This window comes from Colobus angolensis, unplaced genomic scaffold, assembly GCF_000951035.1.
Source record: "Colobus angolensis palliatus isolate OR3802 unplaced genomic scaffold, Cang.pa_1.0 Scaffold29, whole genome shotgun sequence".
Lineage (NCBI taxonomy): Eukaryota > Metazoa > Chordata > Mammalia > Primates > Cercopithecidae > Colobus > Colobus angolensis.
Genome location: NW_012116154.1, coordinates 8302076 through 8326893, shown reverse-complemented (window position 1 = coordinate 8326893; position 24818 = coordinate 8302076).

Genomic DNA, 24818 nt, shown 5'->3' with positions numbered 1-24818 from the left:
ACAAAATAATTTTTTAAATTTCAAAAAATTGTATATTTGAGTACTAATGAATATGGTGTTTCCCCAGTATGTACTAAGATGATTATTATGAACAAATACATATCATGTAAACGTCTATTTGCTATAAGAATTATTTATAATGGAGGACATCAAGGAATTCACAAAAGATGAAATACTAAGAGCTTTCGCTGTTTCTAAGGTATTAATAATGCTTTACCAAAAATTTTGTTCTTAATTCACCCCAAAAGTTAAAATTTATATTTTTGGCAATTTATATAATCATAGAATATCTGAAGGGTTACAAATGTGAAAGGTCAATGTCTTGGTGTTTTCCAATGAAAATAATTTCTAAGTATTAATAAATTATATAGTTTTTGCAGTTATTTAGAAATATAATGAGTGTGTGGATACATATATGAAATGGAAAAATAAATTTTATTTTGTGCAATTACAGCTAAGCTATCTTATTAACATAGCATAAACCAGTAATAATCATAACATTAAAATGTTTAAGTTTAGAAATAAAAAAGATTTAAATAATCATTATTAGAACCAAATAGAAGATCTATTCACTTTTATTTTCCTTTGCATAATTAATAGCCACATTGTTTAAACACTTTCTTTTTTAGTTAGCATTATCCAATACTTAAAGTAATTAAAAAATTTCATTTGCTGTATTGTATCAAAAATCTATATAAACAATCACATATCCTTGAACACTTTTAAAAAAATCTTAATTAGCATTTCACAAAGTACTTTATGGAGCACCCTATGAGATTAATTCAGAAAAAAGTCTTAAAATATAAAATTAATTTATCAAATTATATTTAAATTTAATAATTTACATATACATTTACAGAAACACTTTAAAATAACGATTTATAATCTCAGAAAACATGAATGAATATTCCTGTTTTTCTACTCCCTGGTAATTGTAGTAGGCAAATTCTAGAGTTACCAGAGTAATCCTGCCCCCTGGCGTATAATTCTTGTCTAGCCCGGGCACCTTAGCACCAATATAACCTATGGACATGATGGGATAGTGACTCCCTTGATCAGGTTATGCTATGTGACAAATGGTGATGGAATAGTCCCTCCTGTGACTGCATTATGTTATAGAAGTCTCTGTTATAACTCACCTGAGGGAAAGAAGAAATCAGAGGGAAGAGGTCCTGCTGGCACGGAAAAAAGCAAATAGCCACGTTGTGAATTGCCCACAGGGGGCACATGACAAGGAACTGAGGGCAGCCGCTGGGAGATGAAGGTGGTCCCCAACTGACAGCTAACTTGAACACAGAAACCTTAGTCCTACAGCTGAAAGAAAATAAACTCTTACAAAAATCGCATGAGGAATACAGGCAGGCCAGCCAGCTCCTTCAGTTCAGTTTTTTTGAGACCCGAAGCAGAAACCTCCAAGTAGAGAACACCGGGCCTGGAGTCCAGACTCATAGAAACTTTGAAATAATAAATTTTGTTGTTTTAAGCTGCTATGTTTGTGGAAATGTTTTATGCAACAATAGATGACAAATATAATTGTTATGTATTGTCATTTTAAAATTACTATCAAAGAAATAAAATTATTTGTTTAATTTTTAATTCTGTGAATTCTTATGGCTTTAATACTTCATATTTTGGGGAGTAAGAATTTTTTCTTAGCCCACTCTCAGCTTACTTTCATTATTCAGTATTTTTTTTTCTTTTGGAATATATTAAAATCATCTTTATGCTTCTCAAATAAATAGCAAATCTTTGTCCTAAGTCCTTTTAAAAATTTTCCTTTTCAATGTGTTTATGGAGAGTTTGATATAAAGCTTTTATTTTGAACTTTACAGTTCCACATTCTGATTTATTTTCCTTTGCTTTGATGTTATGAAAGCCCTCTCAATTTGAAGCTATATTTGCATTGGTTTGCTAGTAGATCACTGATATTTCATTATTGAAGGTCACATTACTCAGTTGAATCTGAACAACTCAAGAGCATATTTTTCAACCACAACATTTTCAGATTTAAATTAATCGTTTCTCATATTTCTACTTTCTTCTTTTTACTGTCAAAATCAATATTCTTTTATTACATATCCTGAAAGGACCTTATTATTATTATTATTATTATTATTTTTCTCTTCTACTTTCCCTTTTAAACTCAGTCACGGTGTTTTATTAAACCCTTGTTTCATGATATAGAAATTCCCTACATGCTCCACCTTTTGGTCATTTTGCTTTTTTAGAAATCTGGCTGGCTTTTGATGACATAGAATCTAAAACTACCTTCATGAAATAAGCGTTCATTATTTTCTTACTTCCCCAGGAACTCAGGGTTTCTTTCTCTACAAGAAATCTTCCAGAGAAGTACTTGATCACATTCTCAGAAAAACTGCTGCTCCTTCGAGCCTAATGTCAATCTTCCTTATTGTCATCACTATTATTCATCTATCTCCTAGTCTCTTGTGCATAGTTGTTTGAAGTACTTTAATACCAGGCTCTATTTCTTGCTTCTCATAATGCCGTGTTACTCTTGGGTCCTTTGGACATAGATGTGGATGGCTGATCCAATAACCTAGGCCATATGTTTTCAGTGCTGTGTATGTAATGAACTTCTCTTTCAATCTCTTCTAATTACTGGTGCACTTTTATTCAGGTCAACACTGACTGCAGAAATTTATTGCATTAAAATATCACCATTTTTACTACATTGTCCTCATTATGTGTATTCAAGTAACTGTTCTTCAACTTTATTTTGATGAAAAGTACAACAATCCCTGTAACTATATATTGTGAGCAATTTTGCTTTCATTTTTCTTTTTATTCTACTAAAATTACAACTTTAGTCATTTAATAACATTATAAATGTTATTTTTATTTTCTTTGACTATATAACAACCATACACTTATGGGCCTGAAAAGAAAATTGTTAAATCCTTATGTAACAAGCCAGGAAACCAGGAATAGTTTACCTAGCTCCTCTGCTTATCTGTCACAAAGAGGCAGTTAAAATATTCATCACTTCTCTGATCTCATTTGAAGTTCAGGGTCCTCTCCCAAGCTCATGCTATTATTTGCAGAATTCACTCCTTGTACCTATGGAATTCATAGTAGTGTGTTTTTCCAAGAAGAACAGGAAAGCATCCCTGAATTTGGAAAGGTCCAAGACCTTTTATAGGGATCAATAGAGTAGACAAGACCTATTCAGGTTAGTCTACCGTTAACTCTTTCTAACTGATTAAAGCTTTAATCACAACTGAACATCCCCTTAATTATAGTCATAGGAGGGAACTTAATCACAGATATACCAACAGTGGGAGTCTTAAGGATCATCTTAGAATATTACCCAACATAAATGCCATATATTTCTTTGACCCTCTATCCTTTCAATGTCACCTCCTTAGGAAAACAAAACAAAACAAAACAAAACAATAAAAAACAAGTAAACTGAAACATCTGCCTTCTTCAGCTGGAAGCACAGTACTCCATTAAGTACATGACCAAATAATATTAAGCATCTTGAACCCCGATTTCTCTTTTGTGTCATTTATGCAACTGCCTTTTCATACAATTCTTAAACATGTCAATGACCCTTTATATTCAACATGCATACACCTTATTCCTGTTCACTCCTCTAGAACCTTATCCAACTCACTTTGTAAAGGGCATTGCTAGAAATCCAGGTTGTAAGCCAGAAATCTGTTAGTCAATTCTGAAAACTCGTAGTCTCTAAGCCCGGTATTTCAATCATTATGTCTAATAATATATGTTAAACCCATATGTCCTGCCTTGGCACCCCTATACTGGGCTATTGTGTGAGAAAGAGGTAAACTTTTGATGTGTCAAGCATAGAAATCTGGAGCTGTTTTTACAGCAGTTAGCATACTATGGGGAATGTCAATACATATCTTTGAAGTAGGATTCTACAATAATAGAAAAATTGAGTTGTATGACATCGGCTTACTGAGCAAGTGGTAGTTTGGCAAAGCTAACGTAGGAAGTAATGAATTGGTTGCCTATAATAACTTCAAAGGCAGAAGGCATGCTTATAGAGCCTGGGGCTCCAGAAGAAGAGATTCAAAAAGAAAATCACAGAAGTGTGTCTTTGGTCATTACTGCATATATTTAATAAGGTATCAGAAAAAAATATGAGTTCAGGAAAGGAGTATATAATTTGGAAACAGAAAGAAAAGAGTGGGAGTATATCAATACAGAAGGTTGGAGATTTGGAAAAAACAAACAAACTGATGCTTCTATGTTTCAAATAATAAAAAAAGAATTAAAAATCTTTTGAGAACAAAGACTCATTTTGCTGGCAGAGTTGAAATTAAGCTTGTAGCTTCTCTACCCAAGCAATATTATTAAACTGAGAGAGGGAGATATTGGACTAGCAAAGAATAATAATCGGTATTGAGAATTATATTTGGCTATGAGTTTGGTATGATAATTCATATATTAGAGTCAAATGGATCAGAAACACTCATGTGTAGATTCCCTGACCTCAAAAGAGTGGAGAATAACTCTCCACTTGTTAAGTGTGAGATGCTCATAGTAATTTTCTTCCAAAGCATACAATATATATGAAAGAGGAGTGAGAGAAAGGCAACTTTACAATGGTGAGATCTGACAAACACTAACTCAGCAGTCATGTGATCAAGGCAAACATCAACGAGGCTAAGTCATGTTGATTGGATGTTTCTGCTCTGGATACATTGTGGTGAAAATGGCATTTAACCTTTGTGGTCTTTCTCCTAAAGATCAATAAACTCAGTTCAGTGATGAGAAAACACATCAGTCAAATCCCATTATGGAAGTATACTACAAAACACCTGACCAGAAATCCTCAAAACAGTCCAGATCATCATAAGCAAAGAAAGTCTGAAAGACTGTCAGAACTAAGGGAAGACAAATGCAACATAAAAACTAAATGTAATGTGTTATCCTGGACAGGATCCTGGAACAAAAAAAGAAAAGGTTAAAACTAAGGTAATGTGGGTGAAGTATGGGCTTTAATTAATAATAATGTGTCAATATGGCTCATTAACTGCAAAAAATATACCATATGGATGTAAGATGTTAATAATTGAGGAAATTGAGTGAGAAGTATGTAGAAACTATCTGTTCTATATTCACAGATTTCCTTTCCATATAAAATTGATGTAAAATAATTACATTTTCTTAAAGGAGTAGCAAAGGAAATCCTTGGGGTTATGAAACTCATCTGTATCTTGTTGTAGTAATGATTATACCAATTTATGTATGTGATAAAATCTCATAGCACTAAACACCAACACCCCCTGCACACACACAAACACACACACACCCCAAAATGTGTCAACTCATGTAACTAAGTCAAAAATTAGCATAAGATTGGTGATTTTCATCAATGCCAATATATTGTTTGTGAGATTTACTAGAATTATGCAAGATGTTAACATTGGTGGAGGTTTGGTAAAGAGTATATGGGATATATCTATGTTATTTCTTGCAAATTTATGCAAATTTGCAAGTATCTCAAAATGAGATAGCTTAATTAAATAAATTATTTGGAAGCACAGAGCTCACAAGATAGCCAAAACAATTTTGATAAAGAAGGATAAAGTAATATGATGTGTCCTCTCTGATATCAATGCTTACTGTAAAACAAGACACTCGAATATTTGCATAAGAAGAAATATATATTAATTAGAATAGTGTGTCCCAAAATAGATCCACATGTACATGGTAATTTGATTTCGGCTAAAGTTATTTAGGTAGTTCAGTGGTAGACATAGTCTTTCCAAAAAAAGTTGGAAAAAAATTGATGTTCTTATGAAAAAAATAGAAAAAGAGGGAGACAGAGAGAAAGAATGAAGGGCAAGAAAGTGCATCAAACATTACCTTATATAAAGCTAGACTTGAGATAGATCATAGATCTAAAAGTAAGACCAAAAATCATAAAACATGTAGATGCCAATATAGTTTAAAATTAAATATAGATTCATTTCATAGGACACATTAAGCACAAAACACCAACAAGTAAGTTAATAAATTAAACTTCATCAAAATTTTAAAAATTATTTTCAAATGTTCCATTCAGAAAATAAAAATACAAGCCATAGACTACGTTTGCAAGTTTCATTCCTGATAAAGGACTGCTAAATCGGAATTCAGTAATAAAAGACAAATAACCCAATAACAAAATTGACAAAAGATATAAGCAGACATTTCACTAATTAACATGTCCATAATGAATACATGAAACATGAAAATCTCTTTCACTAACCTTGAGTCACTAATGAGGAACCCTCATTAGTCATGGGTGAAATGTAAATTAAAATCGTAATGTAGTACCACTGCACACATATTAAAATGGCTAAAATCATCAACACTGACAATACCAAGTGTAGATGAGCATCTGGAACACTCCTGTCACAGGGAACTCAAAATAGAGCAGCCAGCTTAGAAAACAGTTCTGAAGTTCCTATAAAGTTAAGCAACATTTACATATCCTAACAATACCATTACTTGGTATTTACCTGAAAGAAGTAAAAGCATGTATGCATTTATTACCTTTCATTAAAGGTGTGTTCATAATTACCAGAAACCACAAATATTCCTTGTGTCCATCAACTGGTAAATTGATAAACTGTTACACCAGTACAATAGAATGATACTCAAAAAAAGAAATAAACTACTGATAGATGCAAGACCAGGGTGAATCTCAAAAGTAGTGTAAAAACTGAAAGAAGACAAACACAAAACAATAATTACTCAATTGTTCTATTCATTGGACATTTCGCAAAAAAATATCACACAGGCAGAAAGTATACCAATGGCTGTCATGGTCTGGGGGTGAGGGGAATGGGTTTACTACAAAGAAATACAGGTGAAAAAGACAGGCGTGGTCTATCAATAGGTCATCAAATGATAATGCCTTGAGCCCGTTTCTCTAAGTTTCTAATTCCCTATGAAACATAACTTTTTTTTTCCTTTCAAATACTGATATCTGTGGATGTGAGATGATTTTTGCAGACATGATAATACTGGGGAAAATTGCCATGTTTTTCCATTATGTAGAGCTTATTACTAACTTTGGTAAGCTGTGGGTTTCTTTTTTATATTTCCTAATATCTGCTGTGTCTTTAATTCTTCTCAGTTCTTCTATAAAATAAAGTTTCTCACAAATATAAATGGTATGGTATGGTTTTGTGTCCCCATCTAAATCTCATCTTGAATTGTAATCCAAATTGTTATCCCCACATGTTAGAAGGACCTTGTCGGAGGTGATTAAATCATGTGAGTGGTTCGCCTATGTTGTTGTGGTGATAGTGAGTGAGTTCTCATGAGATACGATGGTTTTATAAGGGGCATTTCTCTCCTTTGCTCGGCACTTCTTCCGGCACGTGAAGGTTGTCTTTGCTTCCCTTTCCACCACAGTTGTAAGTTTCCTGAGGCCTCCTCAGTCATGCAGAACTGTGAGTCAATTAGATCTCTTTCCTTTATAAACTACCCAGTCATGGGTATGTCTTTACTGCAGCGTGAAAACAGAATAATACAATAAATATGTTAAAATATTTGGTTTTTTTTGTCCCTGAATTTTCTTTACAAATGGAGTTCCAACAAGATGTCTCCGGTGGATTCATTCCCATGATCTGACTAACTTTTATTTTCCAAAAAGTCACTGACATATCTAATGAATCCAGGCCTTCCATTTTATGAGAGTCAGTAATGTCCCACTATTGTATAGACTCAAATGAATTATGTTTTCAGTTACTTCCCACTGAAATAGTCCTAACTGACATACAAATGTATTAGAACAGGTTCTCCACAGAAAGAGAATGAATGGGATGTGTACAGATAAATGGAAATATTTATTATGATGAATTGGTTGAAATTATTATGAATCTGAAAAGTCCCATAATCTGATATCTGAGAGCTGAAGGCCCAGGAAAGTCTGTGGTATAGTTCCAGTTCCATATATACTTGGTAGGCTACGTGGTAGGCTGAGGCAGGAGGTTCATTTGAGCCCAGGGGTTGAAATCTAGCTTGGACAACATAGTGAGACCCTATCTCCAAACAAACAAACACACAAAGAAACACACAAACAAACAAACAAAAACTGTAAGTACTAAAGGTAGACAATGATGTAAGTCCCAGTCTGAGTCCAAAACCACATAACCAGGAGCTCTGATATCTGAGGGCAGCAAATGAGTGTTCCAGTTCAAGTAGAGAACAAATTTAAGCTTTCTCCACCTTTTCATTTTATTCGGGCCTTGACTGTTTGTCCAAGAAAAATATATAAATATAATTATAAGATTGTAAAATATGTGTATGTACGTATATATGGATTATATATAAATTAATCAGAATAAAATGTCTAGAAATAGATCCACATATACGTGGTAATTTGGTTTTGGCTAAAGTTTGTCTAGGGAGTTCAATGAGAAATGGTCTTTTCCAGTAAAGGTCAGAGAAATTGGATATTATTATGTAAAGTAATAGAAAAAGAGGGAAACACAGAAAGAACAAATAGGATGGTATTCACCTACATTGATGAGGGTGATCTTTACTTAGTGTACCAATTCAAATGCTCATCTTTTCCCCAATCACTCACAGGAACACCTAGAAATAATATTTGACCAGCTCTCTGGACATACCTTAGCCCAGGCACGTTGGCACGTAAAATTAAGCATCATATATTTTGCATCTTCAATTAGGTTTTTCTGGGTATGTAAAAAAAAGCTATTAAAGTTATTTGAAATAATAGGTGTAGTTTCCTAAAATTTAAATTTATAAGGTCATTTGTAACTGTAAAATATGTTGGTGCTTTTCACTCCAAGTACTCTTTTAGAATGAGAAATTTAAAACAAGCTCTCTAGAATAAATTACTATCCTAAAAATGGTAGCTTTTCCCCATTAATCTAATCAGTTGATTGTTAGAATGAAGCAAAGAGAAAAGTGCTTCAGGTCATAGATTTGAAGTTGTATAAATTCAAGTGTTGTCCAATTATAAAACAATACAAAATTTCTTTTTTTTTTCCCCACTGGAAAATTGTGAATTTGTTTCACTTTTCCCATCTTATAAACTACGTTCAGATCTCTGAGGTTATTTTAAAATTAGCAAAAGTTTATAGAAATAATCTGGTCACATTTACAGAATAGATGAAGCCTTGCGTAAACAATCGTTTACACCCTTAAATTAGATTTTTTAAATGAATCAGGTAGGTGGAAGAATTGGTGCCTTTGTTTTAGCTCCAAAAGTGAAAGCTAATTTGCTGCAGTCCAACTAAGTATGTAATAGAAGTAAAAATTTTTAAAAAGCTTATGAGGTCAAAATAGTCTATTAATGAGATCTGTCAAGTTAAGGTTTACCAAAATTACTAACTCAAGGACTTATTTAAGACAGTCAAGAATAAATATCAGAAGAATTACAGTCTATTCTACTCTTTGACTCTTAGAAAATTTCTAATTTGATCATAATATAAGGAATAGCTTATCATTATTTGACTTTGTCACTATATATTTTATCTATTAGATTTAGCCATAAGTTAAATTTTAAACTATACTTTAAGATAATCAGAACACTTCATTAGTAATTGGCATTTGTATTTTCTAATCTAGTTGTGCAAGATAAAACATCTGGAATCACTTTTGATGCCTCTGTTTTTCTCAATCTTCATGTTCAATACCCAGTTCCTACTGGCTCTTTTCAAAATTTATTTAGAATACAATTATTTCTCTCTGCTTCTAACACTACCACCATGTCACTATCCACTGGCATATAGACTTCAAGATGATAGTTTTGTTTCCAAATTTGTATGTCACAGACTATTCCCCACAGGAGAGGTAGAGTAATCCTTTTAAAATAAAAGGAAGGTCATATGGATTTTCTGCTCAATGGCTTTCTATCTCACAATCCAAACCAAAAGCCCTACAGTGTCTAAAATTTCCTATGTGATTGGCACCCTTATTATATCTTGGTCTTCATCTCCGTTAATCTCACCTTCCATCATTCCTCTCCAGACATTCAATCTTTTTATGTATCTGAAACATTCCAGGTGTTTTTACTATCTCAATGTTTTTTTTAATCTAGCCTGATTGTTTTTTTCAAACAGATGAACACACAGTTTGCTCCCTGACAACATCCAGGTCATTGCCTTTATGTCATCTTCTCCACAAAACATAATACTCTAGTTAAGATTTAAGCCCCTCTCTGCTAACAAACCAGTAAACCTTATACTTTTGTAACTTATTTGCTTGCCATAGTACTTGTTATCTAAAATACTACATGTTTTACTTATTTACTTATTAACTGTCTTCTCAACTTGTATCTCTTCTTCACAATGGCAGTATTTCATGTGTGTTTTGTTTACTGTATCCCAGCATGTGGAACAATGCCTGCTACATACTAGATGTCTATCTTTTTTTGAATTTGATATTTTTGAATTTCTTAATAAGCATAAATATAACAAACTGATTACAGTTTTTAATTATAAGTTAACTATAAGATGAAAACAATTTAACATACAATAAATGGTTCTTGGGCTATACCTTTTGTGTATTACCTATAGTGCCTAACTAACCCCCTCCAAAATAATGTAAACTAAAATTCAGAGAAACTGTGCTTTTAAAAGCCATATAAAATAAGGGAATAAAGTGAAAAGAAAAAAATTCAGAGCCAAGTAATTATTCCAGTCAATTAATTGGTGTATATCAAATGCATGAATTATCTGCTAATGAAATTCTCTTCATTATACTCATCATTAAAATTTTCTTTAATCCTAAAGGGCACTTGTCCAATACTCTTTTCTATCTGCATTCTTTTACACAATCTCCCCATGTCATGCCTAGAAGGTCACTAAGTTAATTGGCTGTTGAGTACTTAAAGTAGTTAATTCCATCTTATAAGTTATCTGATTTTCAATTTAAAAGTTCTTTGGTCAAGGTTACAAGATTAGCATAACCTCAAATCAAGAACATGTTTCTGGGCATGGCACTGCTTCACTAGTCAGTAGCTCAACGAACCTATCAATATTGATGTAATTGCATGAGACTCCAGCTTCATTTACCCAAACTGAAGAGTACATCATATGCTTTTCCTTATGAATTGTATGTGAAATTTGTAACATTTTCCAAGGGACTATGTCAAGGGAGTGAAGAATAAAAAGTGATGAATAAGTATATAATTATAACAAGTGTGATTTGCTTTTTAGTGCTTAATTTACATTGGTAAATATTCATGTTAAGTAAATAATCTCTGCTTTGTTAATGAATTGAGCATCTCCATTTTTACCTTCTAAATGCAATTTGTTAATACGTTTAATTCTCACTCAAATGTGTGAAACCTGTTTTGTTTTACCCTCATTGTACAGATTAGGAGTCCAACATTATTAACTTGCCCAAGATTCTGTGTATTATAACACTTACTATTAGGAAACAGGAATCAAATATTTCTGACTTAGGTATCCTTAGTCTTTCTTCTACACTGGTTGCAAACTCATACAAGCAGTCAGATAAGAGTAAATCAGTGAGTCATAAAGTGTGTATAAAAATAAAAGACAAAAATTTGGCAAACCAAGAGTGTGTGCCCAGTTCATAAGTACAGATAAACTTAAATTCAGTTAATTGTTGCATTGCAGTGTTGTGGGTTCAGAATTGCAGGATTTTCCATTTTAAGCCAGATCATGGATTTGTAAATACACAAGAACTTTTGTAAATATTGTAGGATATTTCTAAAAATGTGTAGACTGATTATGAACTGCAGTTTTTAATGTTGCACTATACCATGTTCTCCCCATTGATTTAAATGAGTAGCTGATAATATTGCTCTTCAAGCTGCCAGTTTCGAAGGACCATTATCATAATTCATTAAATTGTGTCCTCTAGAGATGTTTCAGATGAGTGGTTTCCAGACTGAGCCCCACTCAGCTCTGGGCTTCATAGAAGTCGCTAATGAGTCTCTGCTGTCGGGAATGAAAGGAATGCTGAGTAGTCAGGGTTGTTGACGTCCCACTTTTAATTCAGCTAGGGTAGCTTTTCTTTGTTTTGGGAAATATTGACTCAAAAATATTCTGCTGATAAAGTATTTAAAATTTACTGCTCAGTTATGTGATTACCAAAACTCTACAATTACCAAGAAAGGGTTAACTGAAAGTGAAATAAAAATCAATAAAGGAATTGGTGACTTTCAAAGTATTATTTTCTACTTTAAAAATTGTCATATGGCCCCAAAAAGTTTAATAAGAAGCCCATAGACATATTTTACCTTCTTTTTCTACAACACAATCCAATGGGGTCAGAATGTCTCACATGTTGGGGCTGCTTGATCCTACTTTATTTGGTTGAATTACCCTCCCTGTGAGGCAAGAGTGGAAATGTCCCAGGAAGAAGAATATCTTCATTGGTGTGTGGCTTCTAGTCAGGGTTGCTTCAGAGTAGAATATCTGATCATGTGATAAGGTTTATTATTATCATAATGTTTATATGCTTTCCGTAACCAATTTGTGTATTTCTGCTACCCTACGTCATGCCTTACATTTTAGATTCACAGAAAAATTGTTTTCTGCAAAACGATATGAAGATCTCTTCCCTTGTGTATTTTCCATGGCTAAACAGTGCATTTTTTTCTTTTAGCATAACAGATTGTAGTTTTCCATTTTGCTTCATTTATACACTTAATAGTTACCAATAATTTATTTGTAATTTTCTAATTACACAAGAAAATCATTACTAATTTCAATATTTAAATAAATATTGAAGAGTCACATTTTCCATAATTAAACTATTCTATAATTTATGGGTTGATGGTTCAACCAGATGTCACAGTAATGTAATATACAGTCGGGTGAGTAAAACTGAAAGACACATACTAAGGGAAACTTAACACAACATTTTGACCAGAAATGGCAAAATAAAAAGAGATTTAAAATGTGGCATCACAAAAAATATTCAAGAATGTTTTCAAGAATGAAAACAATAATGTAAGAGTCTTTCTTTTACTTTCTATTAAAACCATTAAGTAGAAGTAGCTGATTTTGCCTATGTTTTCTCTATTCTTTAAGACAAACTAATATTCCCACTTCATGGCCAAAGCCTTAAAATTAATCTAACGCCATACCTAGGAACTTCCTATCCTACATATTCTTTACCTATTCTGTATTTAACTCAACTGTTTCTAGCAAGTAGATTTCTTGATCTTTGCATTTCTTGTTTATACTAACCTTCTTAGTTGTTAAACCTCATCTTTTCTTAATGGATGTCTTATCCAAAAAGGAGACTAGTCTATTAATACATTTTTGGTAGCACTGCACTTTTGCACTGTACTCTTTCTGTTATTAAGAGAAAACTTCACCCTCATCTAAGCCTTATGGAACTTAAACCTTCACCCTTTACATTTAATCCATATCCCTTTTGAGTCAGCTTCAATTCTTCAGGTGAAGGTTGAATTTGAATAACTTGCTGAAAATCCACTGTTTTTCTGACTGACAATAGAAAAGTCACAACTTTTTATCTCTTGGACCTGGCAATATGACAGATGAAATGAAAACTTGGCTTTCTAAGGGTTGTACACTTTTGAAAGCCAAGGATCCTAGTTGAGGTTTAAGTTAGAATTTTTCTTTGTCATCTCCAGACACAGCCTTTATCTAGTTTCTAAGAAATAATTGAAAATTACATTTTAAAATAGGTGGTTTTTTCCAGCTACTACAAGCCCAAACAGAATATAACAGGTTCGTTCAGAGAGGTTAAGATAGACTACCTGATACCCTTTTCTCTCTTGCTTGCTTTATTTTTCCCCAATCCACATATGAACATTTGATATTCTAGGTGATATTTATATAAATTTAACTCCTCCCCCCAACATGACCACACTTGAATAAAATTTGATGGGAGTAGGATTTTATTTATTTTGTTTACTGGAGTCTCCTCATCACCTAGAATAATTTAGGTGCTAAGAACACTTTTATAAAATGAAGGAACAAATGTCTGGAACCTACAGACATGAAAAAAGTCTCTGACTTATATTGATGTAGTAAAATCAACTTTTGGACTTGAGTTGCAATATCACTTTTTTCTAGTTCTCCAGCCCTACAGCTTCCCTGTTTAGAACATTTAGTACATGCCTTTTATGGACTTGCTAGTTTTGACAATCATTTGAGCCAGCTCCACAAAAGCTCAATAGATAGACAGGAAGAGAGAGAAAGAGAGAGGGATACCTAGATAGATAAAAGATAGAGATGGAGATACAGATATATAGACGTAGATATACACACACATCCTATTTATTCTGTTTGAAAACCCTGACTAATACAGATTTTGGTATTCAGATGTTCTGACTACATTTTTCTTATTAACCTACGTCATAGTGACTAATTGCTCCTTATTGTCTTTGGATAAATGTAATTTCAATTGTGAGAATTCAGTTCGAACACCATCAGAGCCATTACTGAGAACCCCGAAGGCATCCAATAATGGAGTAACTAATTTGGTCTTACTGTGAACCTAGCTTTGTCCCCTACCTCCACCAAAACACATAAACAAACAAACCACTCACAAAAACCCATCTACAAAAATTAAAAGCAATGAAGGCTACTCTGGAATATACATTGCATTCTCATTGTGATGGAAGTAATCAATGTTTATCTCAATGTTTATGCCATGAATAATTTGTGATTAAATTACTACCTGCATGTATTAACTCGATAAGAGATACAGATATTTAGTGACAAGACAAATATCAGTCAAAACACTTCTCCCTAGTGAAACCATAAATTAAGAATGACTTGAGTCTCTGGTGCTTTCCATCAGCTTCAGGCACAGCATTGAAGTAATTCATGATCTGTTTATTTATGCCTTGATGCTGGTGTACTATAATCCATATACTCCCACCCCCCTACTGCTACCCTAATACAAAGACCGAAAATGTTCACAGGATGACTCTAGGAGATATGAAAATCAATTATCTTATAACTAACTAAGCTTGCTATACACAGTAGAGGTCAGTTACATGGTGGAAACCAGAACCCATGAAGCATTGATCGATAATGTGTTGACTAGACTTTATGAGGCTTAGTGTCTCATTTATTTAACATCTGAAGTCAGAAACTGGTAACAGTATAAGCAAAAAAGAAATGCCACATTTATGAAGTGAATATATATTTTCCCCCAGAGTTTTGCTCTGTCTCTAGTAGTACCAAAATTGAACATGTGTCTTTTCATTAAAGTAGAACATCAAAAAACACTGAGTTCATCACACTTACACATTTGTAGTTTTTCAGCCATAGCAGATGATAAGAGATATCATATACCTAAAATAAAACAATGCTCATACCAGCCCCGGTGAAGATCCAGAATGAGTCATTTAAATTATGCAGTCATGATTTAATGATTAAATGTAGTCATGTAAATGTATTTCAACAATTTACTTACAAGAGATATGTATCCTCTGAGCTAAATGTAATGTATTGAAAATATTAAGTATGCTTCACTAGATCTTTTGATGGTTCTGCATATGGAATAGTATGTCAATGTCCTGCTATACATGTGTCCCAGACATAGATAGGCTCAAAAGTTACTGTATCCATTCACATGCTGAGTGACCTATGATACTGTCATAATGACATTTATAAACAGTATAACACCACTAATGATTTCTGTTAGGATGTGGTCTCTTTAGAAATCTACCTACCCTCTCTTTGGTTTACCTCAGCAAATTTATCTGGTTTTATTAAAGAATTTTTCTACCCCCTAGAACTATTTTATTATAACTAGTCATTCTAGGTTGTATCATGATATTGATAAATAGTGTTCAAAACTCTATTAGTAGTTGCCTGTCCGTTAGCCATTACTCTAAGTCCATTTGCTACATGGAAATGTCAAGTGGACCTTGGGAAAATGTCTACACCATTACAACTGCATTAAAATGAAATTGAAAACTACCAACCATGCATCTTCTCTGGCGGTCATAATGCTTTACCATAGCAAATCACTGCAAATACTTCTATCCTTTAGAAGTCATTAAAAGTAATGACAAAAACTGCAATTACTTTTGCACCAACTTAATAAATTTACCTTCCACCCTGCTACTTACCTGCAACAAGATTGCCATAAAATGGCAATGTTCAATCAGTAGCAGGACAGTATTGAGGGAGAATAGAACACACAAAAAGCTCAATAGGACACTTGATAATATGTCAAGAGAGTCACCTATTATATGCTAATAGAAATTGAGTTCTCAGAGATAAAATGTGGTTTCTAAATGCCACCTGGCTTTCCATCTGACACATTCATGCCATCTGCTTCTGATGAAAATTGAAAGATTGCTTGCTAGAGTTGGTCAAAAATTATCATGTCAATCAAATCCACTTTCTCCTATCTTCAGTTTCCTTGGAAATACAAATTTTTCCCACTTCCTTGACTCCATGCTACTCCTAACTCCCCTCGGCCCTATGCTGCATTCTATTTTCATGTGTCAAGCTATCATATGGACCCAGCAATTTAACCCAGAACTTTAGTCATAAAAACTTACTGAGGTTGAAACCACTTTTTAAGGATGCCCACGCCTGCCCTCATAACAACTTGTTGGCCATTTTCTATGTAGTTGAACTAGTTTTAACATGTTTGGCTCGATGACTCTGTTATTATTTTCACACTTAGTCATTTGAATTTCTTTGCACTAGTCCTCATTGGTGTCCAAGTTTTAATTTGGAATAATTGATTCTGACTTTGCTTATGGGTATCTTCTAGTTTTAAAAGAGTAGGATAGATCCATATATATATATATATTTCTGAATCTTATTTTGGGGAAACAAGAGATGGAATATTAAGACCGAGGCATCCATGGACTACAAAGAAATAAATATATGATACTTAACACTAAGGCCCTGGGAAACACCCTAGAAGTGCTGCTGTACCTTTAGCCACGTGTATAAGTTATAGACAAAGAGAAGATTCTGTCTTTTGAATCTCCGGGAATGTGATATTTAATGTCCTTATTCTGAATTGTTTTTATTAAGTTGTATTTTTAACTTGCATAACCGTCTGCTTTTTTTTTTTTTTTTTTTTTTTTCCAGCTGGTTACAGAAGTGCTTGAGGGGGAATGGGGATTTGGAAATATGCTAGCAATGCAATTGTCCATGATTGCTTGGGGACCTTTGAAAAAGAGCTTTGATAAAAGTTTTGATATTGAATGTAATCAATTAGTCTGCTGAGGCAGGTAATTGAAGGGGAATTAGATTCCTATATACAGCCCACTTGTACTCTCACATATGGTGGCTAGACTTGATATTGAAGAGATCAAATTAATTGTAATGTAGTCTTAGTAAAGAGCGTTTATATGCTTTGCAGACCTGAGGATTCATGTTTGTACAGAAACTATGTGACAATTACAGTCTATCTATAGAATAACATATTTGTCTAATGTTACAAAAAATACATTATCAATTTATACTCTCTATATCTATCTGCCCATATTTTTCTAGGAATTCCTGAAACAATTGAAGATATATATATACAAATTTGCAAAATCATATGAAACTATTTTGCTAATTACTCAAACCTCCCAGGAAATGAAAGTAGCCTTATGCTCTCTCATAAGCTTTAGAACTGATTGAATTCAATAGTTCTTAAATAGTGGCTTTACCTAAATAATTAATGCAATGTTTTCAAAGTGTTTACCTCCAGGTTAGTACCTGCCCTATAAGGGTAGGAATACCTGTGTCTTATTTTGTAGATAAATGTTTAGAGCAGAAATCCATTAAGACTAATGAAACCTGAGGCTTTGTTGCAGCATGTTAATTTACCTGAGCCTATTAATTCTTGTCTGTTTTCAGACCATATTTTACTTAAACAAGGGTCTGGAAATTGAGATAAAACCATTGCAAAATGCATATAAAATGGAAAATATATGTATTTGTATATACATATGTATTCAAATATATATCTGAGTTTTAATATGTGTAAAATACAAATATTTTAAAACCAACTCAAATATGATGTAGATTTACCTGCACACAATTATTCCAAGTTTTTTTTTTTTTTATGATTTCAGGAATGAATCGTCTTTCTTCCAATCTGTTCAATGTACATTTGCTCTAAATGTAAGATAATGGTTTAGCCAGTTTCTTCATATGGTAGTAATGCCAATGCCATCTAAAGACAAAGTGTTCTACATAAGATCTGAAAATTATCTGCAGCATCCATTTGCATAATAAATATTCAATATAGAAGTCAACATTTGTCAGATATATTAAGAGCAAGGATTGGCTTGCACATAATGTTTATGGTCATTTGTTATGCAGCAATACAAAAATACAGTAGATGAAAGTAATTTCCACAAATCATATAACTCCGTGTTTGGTAGTAAATGAGACTTTACTATCATGAGAAGGGAAGGCTTATATCCAGGGTAAAACAAGCGGAAAGAAATAATAACACGATTCTTGTTATTCTTGTTATTAACCCACCACAGCTTAATGTCCGATTCAATGATTCCTTAAACAATACTTCTAATGTGCATTACATATGGTCCATTAATTGTCTTATACAATTCTGCATGGTTTTCAGTTAGTTTTCCCAAATGCTTCTGTCCTCTTTTAAATCCTTCTAAGCACCATCTTTTAGTAAAGTCCTTGTAAATTCTACCAGGAAACAAATTGGTAACATTTTATGTTTATATACATTTTGTAAATATATGTTATTTAAGTAATGTGGGCATAATTCATCATTAATTAACGTTAGAACATGAAGTTTTTTTGGTACTCATTTCCAAGCTATTCCTCCAAAGGTACATCTACCTGATTATGTCAAATATATAAAGCTTGAGGAGAATCAATAATGAGTTCTGCAATGAAAAGTACGTAACAAATTCTTCAAAAAGAATCAGCAATCACTTTGAAGATAAATAACTGAGGAAAGTATGTTGATAAACAGATTGCATGTAAATGTAGTTCTTCATGGAAAAAAATGAGTAAAAGAATTATATTTGTCAACATCTTCACTTGTATTTTTTAAGAAGATTCTTTGTTCATTTGTTCATTGAACAAATGTATTTTAAATACCTAAGTGTTTAATACACACTCATCTTGTCAGGGATGGAGGAGGATGTAGAGAAACCTAGTTCTGACCTAGTGGGGCTTCATTAGGAGACATTTAATTATGCTTCCTACTTGTATTAACCTTCTGTATAAGGTAAAGGTAGTTTCAGGATTTTAAGATTTGAAATTTGATTTCATGGATTCAAAGCTATGCTTTTTTACTTGCTACCTTGGACAATTATTTTCCCTTTGTAAACATTAGTTCTTTAACTTAAAAGAAGAGTAATGCTAACAGTAGTTATGTGAGAAAGAGAACAGAGATTCAGAGGTCACAGAGCTTGTAAAGTGTGTAGCGCAGACCTAGCAAAAACATGCAGAAACATGAAGTTAATGTATCATGGCGTATTTTGAAAATTGCAGCCTTTGGTTTGACTGCAAAACAGTGGGAAGGGTTGAAATTGCTTATTATGCATTTAAAAATTTAGATAGAAGCTAAATGATGAAAGACTTCCTTCTTCTTTCTCATAATGGAATAAAGTGGCATGTGCTGTGTGGCAGAAATACACACTTCAATGAGGTATGAATAAAAAATGTAACTTTAAAAATTTTATATAATTGATTCAGTAATCCGCACAAGTAACTCTCCATCTCTGTGTTCTGGAAAAACTCAAAATTGCCAATTAACGTGTCAACTCCCTTCATGCATATATGCAGCCAAGGTGTCCCTTTGACTGGCTGCTTCTGTTTCCTCTTGCCCTGCTGAGACTGCCTGGGGAGACTTGTGGTAGATGAAAAACAATTATAAGCAGGTGGTTTTCCTGCCTACTCTGCACACTCCAGTTCTCACTGGCTCTCTGTTTTTCCAGAGACTGGGCTGTACCTCTCATTGAATCCCTTGACCATGTCACCTCCTTGATCATCTCAACTAAGTACTCACTTTGCCCATATCATGGCAGTCTCTCTGTAATATGTTATTGATTTATGTCTCTCTAGATAATACTTTTATAAATAATGACACTGGAAAAATATTGACACTTTTTCTTAACAGTTTATCTTTAAAATCAAATATTTAAACAAATCTACATAGAATAAGAAGAATTCTAATGATGTTTTATAATGCCACATAATACTGTAACACTAGGAGTATGATTTTTCTAATAGGCAAATTTGATTGTGATATTTCTGTCAATATTTTATTTCAATGGGGTATAGAGGGAGGAAGATTTCTGTCATTTAGCTTCTACCTAAATCTTCAAATTCATTGTAAGCGGTTTTTGACCCTTCCTAATGTGCTTCAGTCAAAATAGAGGGTATGATATTCAGAATATGATATAATGTACGAACTTTGTTTTTGCATAGAGAAAACATATAGTCTTGAATGCTCTTGCTTACTTTGTGAGTGTTGAATACCTACTAAACGTAAAGCTCCTATTGAGAACTTCTGACCTATAAAGCTTTTGCTAAAATTTCAGTGAGAGAAAGTTCAGAGTTTCTGTGCCATTTGATATAATTTATGTGACAGTAGTGTAGCACTCATAACAACTATTGTAATTGAGGTGTCATCTGTTTGTCTACACTCCATGACTGAATTCCTAGAGGGCGGGTATGACCATATTTTATTCAGTTTTGTATATCTCCGTATTAACTCTAACGTATCTTTGGCTTCGGGAAAAAATGATTAATGACTCAATAAATAAATTTAAAATGTTGACATTTATTTTAGTAATTCATTTTTTAATATAATGTATTTTTCATCAGAAAGTAACCATATTAAATAAGAATTGGCAAGAAAATCTAAATGTAGCCTAGAAATTATTCTGAAGAGACAATATTTTTGATTGAATGTACTTAATTTGCAACATTTTTATCTCTTTTCATGTGTGTAGGTGTTTTCTCCCTTAGCAAACACTTAAATATTACATAAATCAGATTGTATTTGACTCATCTTTTTGACAAATTGCTTTTTTTGAGCTTTTGTTTCTGAGTTGGAATTTAGTTTTATATATGAACAGTGAAAGATTTTCATTGCCTGACTGACCTATAGGTTCACAGTGAATAAAAAATGAAAGACAGCAAGGCTTTATTTTTCCCCTTTATCTTCTTTGCCTTTGCTTTTGTACCCTTTTGCGGATTAATCATCAAGGTCAATTGTACAGTCATTACTCCTCCTGGCAAAACTTCTAACTGAGGTCAGTTAATGAATCAGCTGAAAAAGCAGTGGCTTTACTAATTCTTACAGCATTTCATCAAAAAAAAAAATCTCCTTTAATTTTATTTAACTTGGCACCAGAATCCAAACAAATGTACTGTTTTCTGGCCAGCAAATATTTCAGCCAAATAACTACTGACATGATTTAATAAAATAATTAAATCAGGAAAGAAAATGAACTAAACATAAACAAAATTGCTTTAGTAGTAATTTTCGTAATTGAGAGAAAGTATCCTTCCTAAATCTGGTTGAAGGCAGGAACTTCTCCTTAGGTCTGTTATATTACAGTCCTTGGGCTAGGTACTTTATATTCTTCCACTTTAAATTTCCCAAACTCTCCCTTAAGGGAAAAACTGAAAATTGTAATGAGGGTTTAAGTAGAGTAGAAAAAAAATCATATGATTAATATACAAAACACATGTTAATGAATTCTTACATTGTGAACTAGTAATTATGTAATATGTATTCTAGGAATCTAATATTCAAATAATGCTAATTAAATGACAAGTTAAACGTCATTTCCTCTATATCAGTTATTTAATGATGTAGCAAAGTACATCGCCTAGAGGCAGAAATACCATTCGACCCAGTAATGTCGATGCTAGGTATATACCTAAAGAAATATAAGTCATTCTATTACAAAGACACATTCATGTGTATGTTCATTACAGCACTATTCACAATAATAAAGACATGGAATCAACCCAAACACCTATCAATGATAGACTGGATAAATAATATGTGGTACATATACCCCATGGAAGATTACGCAGCAATGAAAATGAATGAGATCATGTCTTTTGCAGGGACATGGGTGGAGTTGGAAGCCATTATCCTCAGCAAACAAATGCAGGAAGAGAAAATCTAACCCTGCATGGTCTCATTTATAAGTGGGAGCTGAACAATGAGAACACATGCAAGGAGCAGCACACACTGGGCACCTGTGGGAGGTTAGGGGAAGGAAGAACATCAAGAAGAATAGCTAACGAATACTGGGCTTAATACCTGGGTGATGTGATAATCTGTGCGGTAAAAAAACATGGTACATGTCTACCTATGTAACAAACCAGCACATCTTGCATATGTACCTGAACTTATAATAAAAGTTAAAAAAAAAAAAAAAACACAGAAGGAGGACTGTCACTGCACATTGATTTGGTTTCATTTTAGGAGTAAGACTAAAACAACTTTTGAACCTCTGGTGACTGAACAATGTGTAAATGATATAAATGATATAAATTGGAGAAGATCACAACTGATAAAGTAATTTTGAAAGAGAAAGGGTAGAAACAAAAAGGAGTGTAAAAACATGAAACTCTTATTTTTTGTGTTAGATATTAATATATAAATTCAAAAAAATTTTAAAAATTATAAACACACAGATGTATTTGAATATAAGCATATATTTAAATATATTAATAATTTATGTAGTAAATCATTAAAGTTAGGAAACTATTTAAATTAATATAATTGGTAATTGGTTTATTTAAATTATTAATGTATATGCTTATATTCATGCAGGTATATAATGTTTAAGGTAAACATTACAAATTAATACAACAAAAGATGGTTGAGAAATGAAGGGAAAGAAGTTGTAAGAAGTAATAGTTAAACACTAATGAAAGCATAGTCCATTAGTTAGTACTTAAGGCCTACACATCAAGAAAGTCTCAAAGGAACTTTCTCAATTGAATATACGTGTGTATTGTTTTGTTTAATTTTAATTGAAAAGTAAAAATATATATTTGTGTTGAATAATATGATGTTTGGGTATATGTATGCATTATAGAACAGTTAAATGAAGATGTTTGGAATACATATTACCTCACATCCTTATCACTGTTTTGTATTAAGAAGATTTAAAATTTACTCTCATAGTCATTTTCAAGTATACAATATACTGTCATTAACTGTAGTCACCAATTAATGTAGAGAAATACAGATGTGCATATTAATGTATCTTTTATTCTTCCTAACTAAAATTGTGTGTCCTTGAACAGCTGTTCAATTCCTACATCCCCCAGGCTCTAGAGACTACCAGTATACTCCCTGATTCTATGTTCTCAAGATTTTCAGATTCCACGTATAAGTAAGGTTATGTGGTATTTGTCTTTCTGTGCCCAGCTTAGTTTACTCCTCCAGGTTTATTCGTGTGGTTACAAATGAAAGAATTTCTTCTTTTTTAAAGGTTAAGCACTATTGAGTTGTGTGAATATACCAGATTATTCTTTATCCATTCATTTGTTAATGGATACTTAGGTTGTTTCCATATCTTGGCTATGGTGAATAATGCTGCAGTGAACGTAAGAAGGCAGATATCTCTTTGATATACAGATTTTATTTCTTTTGAATATACACTTAGTACTAGGAAGGTTGGGTCATATGATAATTCTATATTTAATTATTTTAGGAATCTCAATATTACTTGCCAAAATGACTTTCCTACTTTACACATCCCCAGCAAATGTATAAAAGATTTCCCCTTCCTCCACATCCTCACCAACAGGGATCTTTCATCTCCTTGGTAATAGGCATTCCAACAGGTAAGAAGTGATATCTCATTGTGGTTTAATTTGCATTTCCCTGATGACTAGTGATGTTGAGCATTTTTTTTCTGAATCTGTTTTCCGTTTTGATGTCTTCTTTTGAGAAATGTCTATTTAGGTTCTTTGCCCATTTTTAATCATGCTATTTATTTTCTTTCTATTAAGTTGAATTATTTATATATTTTGAATATTAGCCCTTTATCAGGTGTACGGTTTGCAAATATTTTCTCTTATTCTGTGAGTTGTCTCTTCACTCTATTGATTGTTTCCTTTGCTGTGCAGAAGCTTTTTAGTTCGATGCAATTCCATTTGTCTATTTTTGTTTTCGGTGCCTATCCAAAAAAACATTGCCGACACCAATTTCATGAAGTTTTATCTTATGTTTCCTTTTAGTAGTTTTATAGTTTTGATCTAATGTTTAGGTATTTAATTCATTTTCAGTTTATTTTTGTATATGGTGTGAAATAAAGTTCAAATTTCATTCTTCAGCATATGGATGTCCAGTTTGTCCAGCACTATTTATTGTTGATTTTGTATCATGAAACTTTACTGAATTCATTTATTAGTTCTAACAGTTTTTTGGTGGACTCTTTTGGGTTTTCTATATATAAGATTATATTGTGTGCAAGCAGGAAAAATTTAACTTCTCCCTTTCTAACATACCTGGTTTAATAATTGGAATAAATGATAATAAATTTATACAGTTACAAATCATACATAAGTGAAAGAACAGTGAGATAATTCTAATAACAACAAAGTTTTAGCAGGATGAAATATATTCAGGTACCCCAAAATAGAAAAAAAATGATATACATAGTAAAGACACATGTAAACTGATTCTTTAATTTTAAAAAGGTAAAGTTAAATAGGTAAACAGTTTAATCAACTGAAAAGAGAGCATCTCCAAATACACAAATAAGAATGAGGATCATCATTGATAAGGTAATAAGAGACTAATTTGTTCAGTAAAATTCAGTTCATTTTGATAACCTAGACAATCAGTTATTTTCTCTGAAACTGACTCCCTAAAATGTCCAAATCCTAAAGAAGCCAATTTTACATATATTC